This window comes from Drosophila biarmipes, chromosome X, assembly GCF_025231255.1.
Source record: "Drosophila biarmipes strain raj3 chromosome X, RU_DBia_V1.1, whole genome shotgun sequence".
In the NCBI taxonomy this organism is placed as follows: domain Eukaryota; kingdom Metazoa; phylum Arthropoda; class Insecta; order Diptera; family Drosophilidae; genus Drosophila; species Drosophila biarmipes.
In genome coordinates, this window is record NC_066611.1 from 46,952 (window position 1) to 65,290 (window position 18,339).

The following is an 18,339-nucleotide window of genomic DNA, read 5'->3' on the forward strand; positions in this document are numbered from 1 at the left end:
TGAAAAATAAATGGATTATATTCATAAAATACGAATATTTCTTGCATTCTCTTGTTATATGAGAGAATATCATACGGAGCGGGTAGCCCCTAGTATAGTAAGCAGTCGAATGGGAGACAGCGTGTCCAAAAACACCTATAGGGAGGTGGTCGTTGGCGGACCTCTCCTCGTATTGGTCAAACTTATGATTTTGTCAATACTATATAAAACGCCAATCATATCCATATAAAAGTGAATACAGTATATGGATATGAATAAAAAACCATACATAAATAAAAAAAAATATGTATAAAAAATTATACATATATTTATATTAAGCAATCGTATGGATGTGGCTTATAGGTATAATACCTATAAGGCATAATAATGTATAATATAGCAAATATACATATAAAAGTGCATGAATTGTATAGATATGGCATATAAGTGACATATTTATGAGAATAGCTAGTAGAATTTGCCCATACACTACTAGCGAAATGAGATATTTATACCTAGTGAGGGCGGCACTAGTACTATAAATTGTGGCAAAATAAATCTTATGCAAATGCATAGGATTTTGTCAATACCATACATAAACCGTATGGATATTGAGAAGTTAATAGATTACATCTATAATATGAGAAGTATTTTAGTATTCTTATTAAATAAGAGAATACTATAAGGGTGAGTGGCAAAGAGAATTGAATATACCCGAATGGGAGACAGCGTGTCCAAAAACTACTATAGGTGGTGTGGCAAATATGAGGAAGGCAATATATCCATATAATGAAAATAAAAGTGCGTTTTCTTATTATATAAGAGAACACTATATGGGTGAGTGGCAAAGTAAATTGAATATACCCGAATGGGAGACAGCGTGTCCAAAAACTACTATAGGTGGTGTGGCAAATATGAGGAAGGCAATATATCCATATAATGAAAATAAAAGTGCGTTTTCTTATTATATAAGAGAACACTATATGGGTGAGTGGCAAAGTAAATTGAATATACCCGAATGGGAGACAGCGTGTCCAAAAACTACTATAGGTGGTGTGGCAAATATGAGGAAGGCAATATATCCATATAATGAATATAAAAGTGCGTTGTCTTATTATATAAGAGAACACTATATGGGTGAGTGGCAAAGTAAATTGAATATACCCGAATGGGAGACAGCGTGTCCAAAAACTACTATAGGATGGTCAATGGGCCGGCCGTCTGCTATTGACATATGTCAGTAGAGAAGATATTATCCGTCAAATTTGTTTCTTTATTCATTTATTTGAATACGAGACTTGGCTCCGCGGTTAATATTTTAAGCCCAAAGATAATAACGTTGAAACAAAGGCCAAGTTTCTATTGTACATAGAATAACAAATTGTTTCCGAATTTTATCGTTAATTTTAGGAGGTAGGCTAACATGATTTATATTATATGTGTATTATTAAATAATAATAGTACATAAAAGTCTACCAAAGAAATATAAAAATGTAATTATGAATACATTTTCAATATTAATATCAACTTATATTGTTGATAATAAAAAATAGCTATTAAGAGAGTTATTTAAGAAATTATATAATATATAATAAAGAGTATATATATAAATAATATATAAGTATATATTATTTAAGAAATAAATATAGTAGTAATAATTATATATATACACTCGGTTCTATTTTATATATTACCAGAGACTTATATGGATATATATAGATAAATTTTAAATTTATCGTCAAAATACAAATGATTAACTCAATATCTTATATTGGTTAAACAAAAATTGTACATGTGTGGATACAATATATTATGTATGTCGAACAAAAATGATATTTTAGAATGAAATGTGCATATATAAAGAAAATATATGAAAAATAAATATTGTGTTTATAAAGAATATGATTCTTTTTGACATCAATAAAAACTTGTTATTATTAGTGGCGAAACAAGTATAAATTGGAAAACAAACGTATACGAATGCTATATAAAAATGGCCGTATTCGATAGAAATAAAATCTATAACAACATATATATTGCTAATTTCTATTCAAAAAATATGAATGAAATATGAATAAAAACATTATTCTGGTTGATCCTGCCAGTAGTTATATGCTTGTCTCAAAGATTAAGCCATGCATGTCTAAGTACACACGAATTAAAAGTGAAACCGCAAAAGGCTCATTATATCAGTTATGGTTCCTTAGATCGTTAACAGTTACTTGGATAACTGTGGTAATTCTAGAGCTAATACATGCAATTAAAACATGAACCTTATGGAACATGTGCTTTTATTAGGCTAAAACCAAGCGATCGCAAGATCGTTATATTGGTTGAACTCTAGATAACATGCAGATCGTATGGTCTTGTACCGACGACAGATCTTTCAAATGTCTGCCCTATCAACTTTTGATGGTAGTATCTAGGACTACCATGGTTGCAACGGGTAACGGGGAATCAGGGTTCGATTCCGGAGAGGGAGCCTGAGAAACGGCTACCACATCTAAGGAAGGCAGCAGGCGCGTAAATTACCCACTCCCAGCTCGGGGAGGTAGTGACGAAAAATAACAATACAGGACTCATATCCGAGGCCCTGTAATTGGAATGAGTACACTTTAAATCCTTTAACAAGGACCAATTGGAGGGCAAGTCTGGTGCCAGCAGCCGCGGTAATTCCAGCTCCAATAGCGTATATTAAAGTTGTTGCGGTTAAAACGTTCGTAGTTGAACTTGTGCTTCATACGGGTAGTACAACTTACAATTGTGGTTAGTACTATACCTTTATGTATGTAAGCGTATTACCGGTGGAGTTCTTACATGTGCTTAGATACTTGTATTTTTTCATATGTTCCTCCTATTTAAAAACCTGCATTAGTGCTCTTAAACGAGTGTTATTGTGGGCCGGTACAATTACTTTGAACAAATTAGAGTGCTTAAAGCAGGCTTCAAATGCCTGAATATTCTGTGCATGGGATAATGAAATAAGACCTCTGTTCTGCTTTCATTGGTTTTCAGATCAAGAGGTAATGATTAATAGAAGCAGTTTGGGGGCATTAGTATTACGACGCGAGAGGTGAAATTCTTGGACCGTCGTAAGACTAACTTAAGCGAAAGCATTTGCCAAAGATGTTTTCATTAATCAAGAACGAAAGTTAGAGGTTCGAAGGCGATCAGATACCGCCCTAGTTCTAACCATAAACGATGCCAGCTAGCAATTGGGTGTAGCTACTTTTATGGCTCTCTCAGTCGCTTCCCGGGAAACCAAAGCTTTTGGGCTCCGGGGGAAGTATGGTTGCAAAGCTGAAACTTAAAGGAATTGACGGAAGGGCACCACCAGGAGTGGAGCCTGCGGCTTAATTTGACTCAACACGGGAAAACTTACCAGGTCCGAACATAAGTGTGTAAGACAGATTGATAGCTCTTTCTCGAATCTATGGGTGGTGGTGCATGGCCGTTCTTAGTTCGTGGAGTGATTTGTCTGGTTAATTCCGATAACGAACGAGACTCAAATATATTAAATAGATATCTTCAGGATTATGGTGTTGAAGCTTATATAGCCTTCATTCATGGTGGCAGTAAAATGTTTATTGTGTTTGAATGTGTTTATATAAGTGGAGCCGTACCTGTTGGTTTGTCCCATTATAAGGACACTAGCTTCTTAAATGGACAAATTGCGTCTAGCAATAATGAGATTGAGCAATAACAGGTCTGTGATGCCCTTAGATGTCCTGGGCTGCGCGCGCGCTACAATGAAAGTATCAACGTGTATTTCCTAGACCGAGAGGTCCGGGTAAACCGCTGAACCACTTTCATGCTTGGGATTGTGAACTGAAACTGTTCACATGAACTTGGAATTCCCAGTAAGTGTGAGTCATTAACTCGCATTGATTACGTCCCTGCCCTTTGTACACACCGCCCGTCGCTACTACCGATTGAATTATTTAGTGAGGTCTCCGGACGTGATCACTGTGACGCCTTGCGTGTTACGGTTGTTTCGCAAAAGTTGACCGAACTTGATTATTTAGAGGAAGTAAAAGTCGTAACAAGGTTTCCGTAGGTGAACCTGCGGAAGGATCATTAATGTTTTAATATCCTTACCGTTAATAAAATATTTGTTTATATTATAATAAATACATTATAGTATTACAAATAAAATATGAATTGCCAAAATGTATATGAGATCTATTATAGATCAAATGAAATTTCGAACAAGCAAATCGAAATAATGCAAATATTAAAATTATATATTGTATTTAATACATATGAGAGAAATTAATAAGCAGCCAAAGCAAACAAATAAAAATTCGAACAAGCAAATCGAATTATTAAAATAATAATATTAAATTATTATTGTATATCCTTACCGTTAATAAAATATTTGTTTATATTATAATAAATACATTATAATAATACAAATAAAATATGAATTGCCAAAATGTATATGAGATCTAATATAGATCAAATAAAATTTCGAACAAGCAAATCGAAATAATGCAAATATTAAAATTATATATTGTATTTAATACATATGAGAGAAATAATAAGCAGCCAAAGCAAACAAATAAAAATTCGAACAAGCAAATCGAATTATTAAAATAATAATATTAAATTATTATTGTATATCCTTACCGTTAATAAAATATTTGTTTATATTATAATAAATACATTATAGTAATACAAATAAAATATGAATTGCCAAAATGTATATGATCTAATATAGATCAAATGAAATTTCGAACAAGCAAATCGAAATAATGCAAATATTAAAATTATATATTGTATTTAATACATATGAGAGAAATAATAAGCAGCCAAAACAAACAAATAAAAATTCGAACAAGCAAATCGAATTATTAAAATAATAATATTAAATTATTATTGTATATAAACACAATTAAAATACTGTGTGTATATGGACCATAATATACACGCGTTGCGATATGTATTGTTCATCTCAGTTATGCGCATACATTGGATAATGCAACAACCTAAAATGTACAATGTTGTACCTGGTTTTATACAGGTTAATGTTTTATATAAATTTCAATTTATATCGCTAAAAAAGTATTAATATATATATATATATTTATTTACAATAAATGCAATTTAAAAAGAAATACTTTGATATATATTGGTTATATAAAACTAAGACATTTCGCAGCATTCGTTTTAGGTATAAAAATAAATTTATTGAAGGAATTGATATATGCCAGTAAAATGGTGTATTTTTAATTTCTTTCAATAAAAACATATTTGACAAAATTAAGAAACCAATTTATAAAACTCTAAGCGGTGGATCACTCGGCTCATGGGTCGATGAAGAACGCAGCAAACTGTGCGTCATCGTGTGAACTGCAGGACACATGAACATCGACATTTTGAACGCATATCGCAGTCCATGCTGTTATGTACTTTAATTAATTTTATAGTGCTGCTTGGACTACATATGGTTGAGGGTTGTAAGACTATGCTAATTAAGTTGCTTATACAAATTTTATAATGAAATTTTATAAGCATATGGTATATTATTGGATAATAATAATTTAATTATTTTATTCATAATATTAAAAAATATATGAAAAACATTATCTCACATTAGTAAATAATTTGAATGTGAAAAACGAAGAGAAATATTTTCTTTTTCAATCAAATGATACTGAGAAATGTCTAGCATAAAAATTTATCTAGAATTGTCTCTTATTAATGATTAGAAAATAGAAAACCGTTGACAATATTATTGTTCTTCGTTGATTCGTTAAATCAAACAAATGCCATTTATATACAGATATTATTAATATAACGAATTTAATAAAATGTTTTATCATTATATATAAAGAATTAATTGCATATAAAAGTTATACACAACCTCAACTCATATGGGACTACCCCCTGAATTTAAGCATATTAATTAGGGGAGGAAAAGAAACTAACAAGGATTTTCTTAGTAGCGGCGAGCGAAAAGAAATCAGTTCAGCACTAAGTCACTTTGTCTATATGGCAAATGTGAGATGCAGTGTATGGAGCGTCAATATTCTAGTATGAGAAATTAACGATTTAAGTCCTTCTTAAATGAGGCCATTTACCCATAGAGGGTGCCAGGCCCGTATAACGTTAATGATTACTAGATGATGTTTCCAAAGAGTCGTGTTGCTTGATAGTGCAGCACTAAGTGGGTGGTAAACTCCATCTAAAACTAAATATAACCATGAGACCGATAGTAAACAAGTACCGTGAGGGAAAGTTGAAAAGAACTCTGAATAGAGAGTTAAACAGTACGTGAAACTGCTTAGAGGTTAAGCCCGATGAACCTGAATATCCGTTATGGAAAATTCATCATTAGAATTGTAATATTTAAACAATATTATGATAATAGTGTGCATTTTTTCCATATAAGGACATTGTAATCTATTAGCATACCAAATTTATCATAAAATATAACTTATAGTTTATTCAAATTAATTTGCTTGCATTTTAACACAGAATAAATGTTATTAATTTGATAAAGTGCTGATAGATTTATATGAATACAGTGCGTTAATTTTTCGGAATTATATAATGGCATAATTATCATTGATTTTTGTGTTTATTATATGCACTTGTAGGATTAACAATGCGAAAGATTCAGGATACCTTCGGGACCCGTCTTGAAACACGGACCAAGGAGTCTAACATATGTGCAAGTTATTGGGATATAAACCTAATAGCGTAATTAACTTGACTAATAATGGGATTAGTTTTTTAACTATTTATAGCTAATTAACACAATCCCGGGGCGTTCTATATAGTTATGTATAATGATATTTATATTATTTATGCCTCTAACTGGAACGTACCTTGAGCATATATGCTGTGACCCGAAAGATGGTGAACTATACTTGATCAGGTTGAAGTCAGGGGAAACCCTGATGGAAGACCGAAACAGTTCTGACGTGCAAATCGATTGTCAGAATTGAGTATAGGGGCGAAAGACCAATCGAACCATCTAGTAGCTGGTTCCTTCCGAAGTTTCCCTCAGGATAGCTGGTGCATTTTAATATTATATAAAATAATCTTATCTGGTAAAGCGAATGATTAGAGGCCTTAGGGTCGAAACGATCTTAACCTATTCTCAAACTTTAAATGGGTAAGAACCTTAACTTTCTTGATATGAAGTTCAAGGTTATGATATAATGTGCCCAGTGGGCCACTTTTGGTAAGCAGAACTGGCGCTGTGGGATGAACCAAACGTAATGTTACGGTGCCCAAATTAACAACTCATGCAGATACCATGAAAGGCGTTGGTTGCTTAAAACAGCAGGACGGTGATCATGGAAGTCGAAATCCGCTAAGGAGTGTGTAACAACTCACCTGCCGAAGCAACTAGCCCTTAAAATGGATGGCGCTTAAGTTGTATACCTATACATTACCGCTAAAGTAGATGATTTATATTACTTGTAATATAAATTTTGAAACTTTAGTGAGTAGGAAGGTACAATGGTATGCGTAGAAGTGTTTGGCGTAAGCCTGCATGGAGCTGCCATTGGTACAGATCTTGGTGGTAGTAGCAAATAATCGAATGAGACCTTGGAGGACTGAAGTGGAGAAGGGTTTCGTGTGAACAGTGGTTGATCACGAGTTAGTCGGTCCTAAGTTCAAGGCGAAAGCCGAAAATTTTCAAGTAAAATACAAATGCCAAACAAATATATATATTATATAAAATCTAGCTAAATTAATATACTTGAATAATTTTGAACGAAAGGGAATACGGTTCCAATTCCGTAACCTGTTGAGTATCCGTTTGTTATTAAATATGGGCCTCGTGCTCATCCTGGCAACAGGAACGACCATAAAGAAGCCGTCGAGAGATATCGGAAGAGTTTTCTTTTCTGTTTTATAGCCGTACTACCATGGAAGTCTTTCGCAGAGAGATATGGTAGATGGGCTAGAAGAGCATGACATATACTGTTGTGTCGATATTTTCTCCTCGGACCTTGAAAATTTATGGTGGGGACACGCAAACTTCTCAACAGGCCGTACCAATATCCGCAGCTGGTCTCCAAGGTGAAGAGTCTCTAGTCGATAGAATAATGTAGGTAAGGGAAGTCGGCAAATTAGATCCGTAACTTCGGGATAAGGATTGGCTCTGAAGATTGAGATAGTCGGGCTTGATTGGGAAACAATAACATGGTTTATGTGCTCGTTCTGGGTAAATAGAGTTTCTAGCATTTATGTTAGTTACTTGTTCCCCGGATAGTTTAGTTACGTAGCCAATTGTGGAACTTTCTTGCTAAAATTTTTAAGAATACTAATTGGGTTAAACCAATTAGTTCTTATTAATTATAACGATTATCAATTAACAATCAATTCAGAACTGGCACGGACTTGGGGAATCCGACTGTCTAATTAAAACAAAGCATTGTGATGGCCCTAGCGGGTGTTGACACAATGTGATTTCTGCCCAGTGCTCTGAATGTCAAAGTGAAGAAATTCAAGTAAGCGCGGGTCAACGGCGGGAGTAACTATGACTCTCTTAAGGTAGCCAAATGCCTCGTCATCTAATTAGTGACGCGCATGAATGGATTAACGAGATTCCTACTGTCCCTATCTACTATCTAGCGAAACCACAGCCAAGGGAACGGGCTTGGAATAATTAGCGGGGAAAGAAGACCCTTTTGAGCTTGACTCTAATCTGGCAGTGTAAGGAGACATAAGAGGTGTAGAATAAGTGGGAGATATTAGACCTCGGTTTGGTATCGCCAATGAAATACCACTACTCTTATTGTTTCCTTACTTACTTGATTAAATGGAACGTGTATCATTTCCTAGCCATTATACGGATATATTTATTATATCTTATGGTATTGGGTTTTGATGCAAGCTTCTTGATCAAAGTATCACGAGTTTGTTATATAATCGCAAACAAATTCTTTAATAAAACGGTGCATTTATGTATTTTTGATTTGAAAATTTGGTATAACTCCAATTACTCAGGTATGATCCAATTCAAGGACATTGCCAGGTAGGGAGTTTGACTGGGGCGGTACATCTCTCAAATAATAACGGAGGTGTCCCAAGGCCAGCTCAGTGCGGACAGAAACCACACATAGAGCAAAAGGGCAAATGCTGACTTGATCTCGGTGTTCAGTACACACAGGGACAGCAAAAGCTCGGCCTATCGATCCTTTTGGTTTAAAGAGTTTTTAACAAGAGGTGTCAGAAAAGTTACCATAGGGATAACTGGCTTGTGGCGGCCAAGCGTTCATAGCGACGTCGCTTTTTGATCCTTCGATGTCGGCTCTTCCTATCATTGTGAAGCAAAATTCACCAAGCGTTGGATTGTTCACCCATGCAAGGGAACGTGAGCTGGGTTTAGACCGTCGTGAGACAGGTTAGTTTTACCCTACTAATGACAAAACGTTGTTGCGACAGCATTCCTGCGTAGTACGAGAGGAACCGCAGGTACGGACCAATGGCACAATACTTGTTCGAGCGAACAGTGGTATGACGCTACGTCCGTTGGATTATGCCTGAACGCCTCTAAGGTCGTATCCGTGCTGGACTGCAATGATAAATAAGGGGCAATTTGCATTGTATGGCTTCTAAACCATTTAAAGTTTATAATTTACTTTTTAAACGACAATGGATGTGATGCCAATGTAATTTGTAACATAGTAAATTGGGAGGATCTTTGATCACCTGATGCCGCGCTAGTTACATATAAAAGCATTATTTAATACAATGACAAAGCCTAGAATCAATTGTAAACGACTTTTGTAACAGGCAAGGTGTTGTAAGTGGTTGAGCAGCTGCCATACTGCGATCCACTGAAGCTTATCCTTTGCTTGATGATTCGATAATAAAATTGCATAATTTATTTGTTGTGTTGAACTTCTTATATAAAGTTCAACCAACAATCTATTTGTATGCATTGATTGTTTGCTTGGCTTTGTGGCGAATTTTTAATCCTTTATATATTACATTCCTAAGGTCTAGATTTTCAAGTAAGAGACCAATTTGATTAACATATCAATATAAGTACAACTCGACCATCTAATAATAACAATATGAATCGTCATCTTATTAGTGACGCGAAGATTGGCAAACATATAATATAAAAATATTCCTAAGGTCTAGATTTTCAAGTAAGAGACCAATTTGATTAACATATCAATATAAGTACAACTCGACCATCTAATAATAACAATATGAATCGTCATCTTATTAGTGACGCGAAGATTGGCAAACATATAATATAAAAATATTCCTAAGGTCTAGATTTTCAAGTAAGAGACCAATTTGATTAACATATCAATATAAGTACAACTCGACCATCTAATAATAATATGAATCGTCATCTTATTAGTGACGCGAAGATTGGCAAACATATAATATAAAAATATTCCTAAGGTCTAGATTTTCAAGTAAGAGACCAATTTGATTAACATATCAATATAAGTACAACTCGACCATCTAATAATAACAATATGAATCGTCATCTTATTAGTGACGCGAAGATTGGCAAACATATAATATACAAATATTCCTAAGGTCTAGATTTTCAAGTAAGAGACCAATTTGATTAACATATCAATATAAGTACAACTCGACCATCTAATAATAACAATATGAATCGTCATCTTATTAGTGACGCGAAGATTGGCAAACATATAATATAAAAATATTCCTAAGGTCTAGATTTTCAAGTAAGAGACCAATTTGATTAACATATCAATATAAGTACAACTCGACCATCTAATAATAACAATATGAATCGTCATCTTATTAGTGACGCGAAGATTGGCAAACATATAATATAAAAATATTCCTAAGGTCTAGATTTTCAAGTAAGAGACCAATTTGATTAACATATCAATATAAGTACAACTCGACCATCTAATAATAACAATATGAATCGTCATCTTATTAGTGACGCGAAGATTGGCAAACATATAATATAAAAATATTCCTAAGGTCTAGATTTTCAAGTAAGAGACCAATTTGATTAACATATCAATATAAGTACAACTCGACCATCTAATAATAACAATATGAATCGTCATCTTATTACTGACGCGAAGATTGGCAAACATATAATATACAAATATTCCTAAGGTCTAGATTTTCAAGTAAGAGACCAATTTGATTAACATATCAATATAAGTACAACTCGACCATCTAATAATAACAATATGAATCGTCATCTTATTAGTGACGCGAAGATTGGCAAACATATAATATAAAAATATTCCTAAGGTCTAGATTTTCAAGTAAGAGACCAATTTGATTAACATATCAATATAAGTACAACTCGACCATCTAATAATAACAATATGAATCGTCATCTTTTTAGTGACGCGAAGATTGGCAAACATATAATATAAAAATATTCCTAAGGTCTAGAATCTTAAGCAATAGACCAATTCAACTAAGAGTTGACATATAAAAATATGTTCCTTTTAATGTTAGCAAAATTTTATCGTCACATACTGTTAGTGACGCGAACGTTTTTTTCTCCATGTTTATATGAATGTTTATTCAAAGGTAGAAAGGCAGGATCGTTATTTTATAAGTGAAGCGATAAAAAAATATTATGCAATAGGACATCTATTTATAAATATTTTTAAGTCTTAGAAATTCAAGTAAAGAGATTCAAGAAATTCATTCAACTTAGAGCGCACATATAATTAAAACTATTCCTGAGGTTTAGAAACCAAATTAAATAAAGAGGACATATAAACGTATGTGGTATTTTGATGGTAGTAAAAATGTATCGCGATATTATTAGTGACGCGACCAATTTTTATACTCTTTGCTCCATGTGCAAATATATCTAGTGTTTAGATAGTCAATTAAAAATGACAATTTTAACTAAAAGACTTAAAAAAGTGTTTGTCAAACTTATAATTTTGTCAATACTATATAAAACGCCAATCATATCCTTATAAAAGTAAATACGGTATATGGTTATAAATACAAAACCATATATAAATAAAAAAATGAAATCGTATGTATATGGCTTATAGGTATAATACCTATAAGGCATAATAATGTATAATATTAGCAAATATACATATAAAAGTGCATAAATTGTATAGATATGGCATAAAGAAGGCATTTATGAGAATAGCTAGTAGAATTTGCCCATACACTACTAGCGAAATGAGATATTTATACCTAGTGAGGGCGGCACTAGTACTATAAATTGTGGCAAAATAAATCTTATGCAAATGCATAGGATTTTGTCAATACCGTACAAAAAACTAAGTAAAACGTATGGATATTGAAAAATAAATGGATTATATTCATAAAATACGAATATTTCTTGCATTCTCTTGTTATACGAGAGAATATCATACGGAGCGGGCAGCCCCTAGTATAGTAAGCAGTCGAATGGGAGACAGCGTGTCCAAAAACACCTATAGGGAGGTGGTCGTTGGCGGACCTCTCCTCGTATTGGTCAAACTTATGATTTTGTCAATACTATATAAAACGCCAATCATATCCATATAAAAGTGAATACAGTATATGGATATGAATAAAAAACCATACATAAATAAAAAAAAAATATGTATAAAAAATTATACATATATTTATATTAAGCAATCGTATGGATGTGGCTTATAGGTATAATACCTATAAGGCATAATAATGTATAATATAGCAAATATACATATAAAAGTGCATGAATTGTATAGATATGGCATATAAGTGACATATTTATGAGAATAGCTAGTAGAATTTCCCCATACACTACTAGCGAAATGAGATATTTATACCTAGTGAGGGCGGCACTAGTACTATAAATTGTGGCAAAATAAATCTTATGCAAATGCATAGGATTTTGTCAATACCGTACAAAAAACTAAGTAAAACGTATGGATATTGAAAAATAAATGGATTATATTCATAAAATACGAATATTTCTTGCATTCTCTTGTTATATGAGAGAATATCATACGGAGCGGGTAGCCCCTAGTATAGTAAGCAGTCGAATGGGAGACAGCGTGTCCAAAAACACCTATAGGGAGGTGGTCGTTGGCGGACCTCTCCTCGTATTGGTCAAACTTATGATTTTGTCAATACTATATAAAACGCCAATCATATCCATATAAAAGTGAATACAGTATATGGATATGAATAAAAAACCATACATAAATAAAAAAAAATATGTATAAAAAATTATACATATATTTATATTAAGCAATCGTATGGATGTGGCTTATAGGTATAATACCTATAAGGCATAATAATGTATAATATAGCAAATATACATATAAAAGTGCATGAATTGTATAGATATGGCATATAAGTGACATATTTATGAGAATAGCTAGTAGAATTTGCCCATACACTACTAGCGAAATGAGATATTTATACCTAGTGAGGGCGGCACTAGTACTATAAATTGTGGCAAAATAAATCTTATGCAAATGCATAGGATTTTGTCAATACCGTACAAAAAACTAAGTAAAACGTATGGATATTGAAAAATAAATGGATTATATTCATAAAATACGAATATTTCTTGCATTCTCTTGTTATATGAGAGAATATCATAAGGAGCGGGTAGCCCCTAGTATAGTAAGCAGTCGAATGGGAGACAGCGTGTCCAAAAACACCTATAGGGAGGTGGTCGTTGGCGGACCTCTCCTCGTATTGGTCAAACTTATGATTTTGTCAATACTATATAAAACGCCAATCATATCCATATAAAATTGAATACAGTATATGGATATGAATAAAAAACCATACATAAATAAAAAAAAAATATGTATAAAAAATTATACATATATTTATATTAAGCAATCGTATGGATGTGGCTTATAGGTATAATACCTATAAGGCATAATAATGTATAATATAGCAAATATACATATAAAAGTGCATGAATTGTATAGATATGGCATATAAGTGACATATTTATGAGAATAGCTAGTAGAATTTCCCCATACACTACTAGCGAAATGAGATATTTATACCTAGTGAGGGCGGCACTAGTACTATAAATTGTGGCAAAATAAATCTTATGCAAATGCATAGGATTTTGTCAATACCGTACAAAAAACTAAGTAAAACGTATGGATATTGAAAAATAAATGGATTATATTCATAAAATACGAATATTTCTTGCATTCTCTTGTTATATGAGAGAATATCATACGGAGCGGGTAGCCCCTAGTATAGTAAGCAGTCGAATGGGAGACAGCGTGTCCAAAAACACCTATAGGGAGGTGGTCGTTGGCGGACCTCTCCTCGTATTGGTCAAACTTATGATTTTGTCAATACTATATAAAACGCCAATCATATCCATATAAAAGTGAATACAGTATATGGATATGAATAAAAAACCATACATAAATAAAAAAAAATATGTATAAAAAATTATACATATATTTATATTAAGCAATCGTATGGATGTGGCTTATAGGTATAATACCTATAAGGCATAATAATGTATAATATAGCAAATATACATATAAAAGTGCATGAATTGTATAGATATGGCATATAAGTGACATATTTATGAGAATAGCTAGTAGAATTTGCCCATACACTACTAGCGAAATGAGATATTTATACCTAGTGAGGGCGGCACTAGTACTATAAATTGTGGCAAAATAAATCTTATGCAAATGCATAGGATTTTGTCAATACCATACATAAACCGTATGGATATTGAGAAGTTAATAGATTACATCTATAATATGAGAAGTATTTTAGTATTCTTATTAAATAAGAGAATACTATAAGGGTGAGTGGCAAAGAGAATTGAATATACCCGAATGGGAGACAGCGTGTCCAAAAACTACTATAGGTGGTGTGGCAAATATGAGGAAGGCAATATATCCATATAATGAAAATAAAAGTGCGTTTTCTTATTATATAAGAGAACACTATATGGGTGAGTGGCAAAGTAAATTGAATATACCCGAATGGGAGACAGCGTGTCCAAAAACTACTATAGGTGGTGTGGCAAATATGAGGAAGGCAATATATCCATATAATGAAAATAAAAGTGCGTTTTCTTATTATATAAGAGAACACTATATGGGTGAGTGGCAAAGTAAATTGAATATACCCGAATGGGAGACAGCGTGTCCAAAAACTACTATAGGTGGTGTGGCAAATATGAGGAAGGCAATATATCCATATAATGAATATAAAAGTGCGTTGTCTTATTATATAAGAGAACACTATATGGGTGAGTGGCAAAGTAAATTGAATATACCCGAATGGGAGACAGCGTGTCCAAAAACTACTATAGGATGGTCAATGGGCCGGCCGTCTGCTATTGACATATGTCAGTAGAGAAGATATTATCCGTCAAATTTGTTTCTTTATTCATTTATTTGAATACGAGACTTGGCTCCGCGGTTAATATTTTAAGCCCAAAGATAATAACGTTGAAACACAGGCCAAGTTTCTATTGTACATAGAATAACAAATTGTTTCCGAATTTTATCGTTAATTTTAGGAGGTAGGCTAACATGATTTATATTATATGTGTATTATTAAATAATAATAGTACATAAAAGTCTACCAAAGAAATATAAAAATGTAATTATGAATACATTTTCAATATTAATATCAACTTATATTGTTGATAATAAAAAATAGCTATTAAGAGAGTTATTTAAGAAATTATATAATATATAATAAAGAGTATATATATAAATAATATATAAGTATATATTATTTAAGAAATAAATATAGTAGTAATAATTATATATATACACTCGGTTCTATTTTATATATTACCAGAGACTTATATGGATATATATAGATAAATTTTAAATTTATCGTCAAAATACAAATGATTAACTCAATATCTTATATTGGTTAAACAAAAATTGTACATGTGTGGATACAATATATTATGTATGTCGAACAAAAATGATATTTTAGAATGAAATGTGCATATATAAAGAAAATATATGAAAAATAAATATAGTGTTTATAAAGAATATGATTCTTTTTGACATCAATAAAAACTTGTTATTATTAGTGGCGAAACAAGTATAAATTGGAAAACAAACGTATACGAATGCTATATAAAAATGGCCGTATTCGATAGAAATAAAATCTATAACAACATATATATTGCTAATTTCTATTCAAAAAATATGAATGAAATATGAATAAAAACATTATTCTGGTTGATCCTGCCAGTAGTTATATGCTTGTCTCAAAGATTAAGCCATGCATGTCTAAGTACACACGAATTAAAAGTGAAACCGCAAAAGGCTCATTATATCAGTTATGGTTCCTTAGATCGTTAACAGTTACTTGGATAACTGTGGTAATTCTAGAGCTAATACATGCAATTAAAACATGAACCTTATGGAACATGTGCTTTTATTAGGCTAAAACCAAGCGATCGCAAGATCGTTATATTGGTTGAACTCTAGATAACATGCAGATCGTATGGTCTTGTACCGACGACAGATCTTTCAAATGTCTGCCCTATCAACTTTTGATGGTAGTATCTAGGACTACCATGGTTGCAACGGGTAACGGGGAATCAGGGTTCGATTCCGGAGAGGGAGCCTGAGAAACGGCTACCACATCTAAGGAAGGCAGCAGGCGCGTAAATTACCCACTCCCAGCTCGGGGAGGTAGTGACGAAAAATAACAATACAGGACTCATATCCGAGGCCCTGTAATTGGAATGAGTACACTTTAAATCCTTTAACAAGGACCAATTGGAGGGCAAGTCTGGTGCCAGCAGCCGCGGTAATTCCAGCTCCAATAGCGTATATTAAAGTTGTTGCGGTTAAAACGTTCGTAGTTGAACTTGTGCTTCATACGGGTAGTACAACTTACAATTGTGGTTAGTACTATACCTTTATGTATGTAAGCGTATTACCGGTGGAGTTCTTACATGTGCTTAGATACTTGTATTTTTTCATATGTTCCTCCTATTTAAAAACCTGCATTAGTGCTCTTAAACGAGTGTTATTGTGGGCCGGTACAATTACTTTGAACAAATTAGAGTGCTTAAAGCAGGCTTCAAATGCCTGAATATTCTGTGCATGGGATAATGAAATAAGACCTCTGTTCTGCTTTCATTGGTTTTCAGATCAAGAGGTAATGATTAATAGAAGCAGTTTGGGGGCATTAGTATTACGACGCGAGAGGTGAAATTCTTGGACCGTCGTAAGACTAACTTAAGCGAAAGCATTTGCCAAAGATGTTTTCATTAATCAAGAACGAAAGTTAGAGGTTCGAAGGCGATCAGATACCGCCCTAGTTCTAACCATAAACGATGCCAGCTAGCAATTGGGTGTAGCTACTTTTATGGCTCTCTCAGTCGCTTCCCGGGAAACCAAAGCTTTTGGGCTCCGGGGGAAGTATGGTTGCAAAGCTGAAACTTAAAGGAATTGACGGAAGGGCACCACCAGGAGTGGAGCCTGCGGCTTAATTTGACTCAACACGGGAAAACTTACCAGGTCCGAACATAAGTGTGTAAGACAGATTGATAGCTCTTTCTCGAATCTATGGGTGGTGGTGCATGGCCGTTCTTAGTTCGTGGAGTGATTTGTCTGGTTAATTCCGATAACGAACGAGACTCAAATATATTAAATAGATATCTTCAGGATTATGGTGTTGAAGCTTATATAGCCTTCATTCATGGTGGCAGTAAAATGTTTATTGTGTTTGAATGTGTTTATATAAGTGGAGCCGTACCTGTTGGTTTGTCCCATTATAAGGACACTAGCTTCTTAAATGGACAAATTGCGTCTAGCAATAATGAGATTGAGCAATAACAGGTCTGTGATGCCCTTAGATGTCCTGGGCTGCACGCGCGCTACAATGAAAGTATCAACGTGTATTTCCTAGACCGAGAGGTCCGGGTAAACCGCTGAACCACTTTCATGCTTGGGATTGTGAACTGAAACTGTTCACATGAACTTGGAATTCCCAGTAAGTGTGAGTCATTAACTCGCATTGATTACGTCCCTGCCCTTTGTACACACCGCCCGTCGCTACTACCGATTGAATTATTTAGTGAGGTCTCCGGACGTGATCACTGTGACGCCTTGCGTGTTACGGTTGTTTCGCAAAAGTTGACCGAACTTGATTATTTAGAGGAAGTAAAAGTCGTAACAAGGTTTCCGTAGGTGAACCTGCGGAAGGATCATTAATGTTTTAATATCCTTACCGTTAATAAAATATTTGTTTATATTATAATAAATACATTATAGTATTACAAATAAAATATGAATTGCCAAAATGTATATGAGATCTATTATAGATCAAATGAAATTTCGAACAAGCAAATCGAAATAATGCAAATATTAAAATTATATATTGTATTTAATACATATGAGAGAAATTAATAAGCAGCCAAAGCAAACAAATAAAAATTCGAACAAGCAA

General features: G+C 33.3%; 4 non-coding genes across 4 annotated transcripts; all 4 read left to right on the forward strand.

The window, feature by feature from the left end:
* The first annotated feature begins 2,064 nt into the window (after positions 1–2,064).
* LOC127010532 (small subunit ribosomal RNA) lies at positions 2,065–4,059 on the forward strand. The gene has a single exon (XR_007763288.1). It is a non-coding gene; the product is annotated as a small subunit ribosomal RNA (ribosomal RNA).
* A 1,201-nt stretch (positions 4,060–5,260) lies between these two features.
* LOC127010592 (5.8S ribosomal RNA) lies at positions 5,261–5,439 on the forward strand. Its single transcript, XR_007763324.1, has one exon. It is a non-coding gene; the product is annotated as a 5.8S ribosomal RNA (ribosomal RNA).
* A 402-nt stretch (positions 5,440–5,841) lies between these two features.
* LOC127010546 (large subunit ribosomal RNA) lies at positions 5,842–9,812 on the forward strand. The gene has a single exon (XR_007763302.1). It is a non-coding gene; the product is annotated as a large subunit ribosomal RNA (ribosomal RNA).
* Positions 9,813–16,108: 6,296 nt separating this feature from the next.
* On the forward strand, positions 16,109–18,103 carry LOC122817937 (small subunit ribosomal RNA). The gene has a single exon (XR_006367478.1). It is a non-coding gene; the product is annotated as a small subunit ribosomal RNA (ribosomal RNA).
* The last annotated feature ends 236 nt before the right edge of the window (positions 18,104–18,339 follow it).